The sequence below is a fragment of the Lipotes vexillifer genome, unplaced genomic scaffold (genome assembly GCF_000442215.2).
Source record: "Lipotes vexillifer unplaced genomic scaffold, Lipotes_vexillifer_v1.1 scaffold1624, whole genome shotgun sequence".
Classification (NCBI taxonomy): Eukaryota; Metazoa; Chordata; class Mammalia; order Artiodactyla; family Lipotidae; genus Lipotes; species Lipotes vexillifer.
The window spans coordinates 611,329-613,607 of record NW_006772955.1 but is presented as its reverse complement, the minus strand read 5'-3'; the positions used below and the strand labels follow the sequence as shown (position 1 = coordinate 613,607).

Here is a 2,279-nt window from a genome sequence, read left to right as displayed (position 1 = left end):
ACAAGCGTTCCCTTTTTTCCACATCCTTGCCAACATTTGTTATTTGCAGTCTCTTTGGTGATAGCCATTCTGACAGGTGTGAGGTAATCTCTCATTGCGGTTTTGATTTTCACTTATCTGATGCTTATCGATGTTGAGAGTGCCTATTGGCCACCTGTATGTCTTCTTTGGAAAAATATTTATTCTTCTGCCCAATTTCAATGGGGTTGTTTGTTTTTGATATTGAATTTTGTGAGTTGTTCGGATGACATTTTGATTAATATTTTGAATATTAACCCCTTATCAGTCATATGACTTGCAAAATTTTTCTGTCATTCAGTAGTTTGTCTTTTTGTTTTCAGTGGTTTCCTTTGCTGAATAGAAGCTTTTAACTTTAATTAGGTCCCATTTGTTACCATACCGTATTGAAACAATCAGTTTAGAAATCTACCTCACCGACTTATAAAGCTTATCTGGATACGATAGGAGCATCTATCTCTAAAACATAACTAAATATCTGCCATACTGCAGGTTGAAATTCAGTATTGCCTGCTATTGAGTTTTCAAAGAAGTTCAGCTATTTCTCACTAGATTTTCCATTTAAATTAAAATGTTTCAATGAAAGAGCCTTCATACGTTTCCTTGTGGAAGACGTATGTTAATTTTACAAATATGTGAGCATCTGTGTATTTTCATGGGGAATACACAGTGCCTTTTCTAGCACTGAGATGCTTGAAATGGGGTTATTTCCCTTTCAAACGAAAAACAAATTATATTTCTTTCCCTTGGCGCTTAAAAGAAATAAAACAAAATGTTTCAAAATGGTTATAATCGAGATCTCCTGTTATTTTATTCTACTGGGGAAAACACGCTGGGTATCAAACATGCTAGACTGACTTCCAAACTGGAATCCACTCTGGAAAATGTAGTACTTCATAGTATTTCTCTCTAGATCTACTTTTTTTCTCCCTAAAAGAGCAAGCCTCTTGGAAATAGAATCTATTTCTTCTGTCATTATTATATCCTATCTTTAGTATGGTGCTTTGCCCTACTGGGTTAAAAAAATTGAACTAAATATATGGGATGCCATTCACTACAAAACATTATTTTTTGAAAGATATATTCCTTTGTTCATTGATTATATGTTACACACTTCTACGTTCCAAGTACTAAGACAACAACAGACATAAAGGTGAAAATTCCTCCTACAGGAGGTCATGATCTACTAGAAGAGGCTGACAGAAAAATCCCCAGCTCTGAGAGAGACAGGCATAGGATGGGATTAAGCATCAAACCAGTGGGTGCCTGAGCTGAAAGTCTGAGTATGGGAAGGCATCTGCTGGATAAGGAGAAATGATGAAAAGAAAGAATGTGCAAAAGCCCCATAAAAAGCTTATTGTGGATATATGTGTGAAAGGAGCTGTGTCAGGAATGACTGAAATGTGACCTGAGGACCTCCATGTTCCCTTCCTGGGCTGAACTTTTGTTGAACACTCTAAAATCAAACCACCAAATAGTTGCTGAATTGCCAAAACCAAAGAATAATGCTAAGAACTGGACTTTTTCTGGACGAAAGAAAACATACCTTTCCCTAGTAAAGGATGAGATGTGCTCCACAACCCAATTGTACATGTAAAACAAATTTATCCTCCAATCCAAAGTTTTGGTAAACAACTTGTGTAAGCCTACATGAACTTCTCTCTTTTTTCCCATCAAAACCCTTACCCATTTTCTCTGATGGGACACGATTCTGGGTTCCTCCAGAATCTGTGATCCCCAAATTGCAGTTCTAAGTCACCAAATAAACTGCCTTTTTGCCTCTTTATAGTTCACGGTTCTTTTGGTTGACATATGCGAGAGGCTGGTGAGAGCAATGAGTGACAAGACTGAAGAGGTAGCCTGGTGCGTGAGCTACCTGACACCCTCTCTGCCAGATGAAGGCAAATCTTTGAAAGTATAATATTTAAGGGAAATCTGAACATGGTATTCATTCTTTAGAAAGATTAGTACTCTGGATTCTGAATTAATTTATGTATCCAATATTGCCTTTTATGGAGGATTTGTTAGTTAATTTATGCATAGTGTTTATATCAATAGATAGAGAAAAAAATTTATTTTTTGCTTCCTTTGGGCCAGGTTGTAGTAGATTAATTACAAATATGCTCCCAATTCTTCCCTTCTGTATCTATACTCCTTTTAATAGACTTCACAAACCCTCCTAAGAAGAAGGAGTCAATTTCTCCATACCTCAAATCCGAGTTGGCCCTGTCACTTGATTTGGCCAGTAGGAAGCAGCAGGA

The 2,279-nt window shown here is 36.8% G+C and overlaps 1 pseudogene; it reads left to right on the top strand.

Annotated features, from left to right (window-relative positions):
* Positions 1–1,852: 1,852 nt before the first annotated feature.
* Positions 1,853–2,279, top strand: part of LOC103071613 (40S ribosomal protein SA pseudogene) — a 2,857-nt pseudogene continuing 2,430 nt past the window's right edge.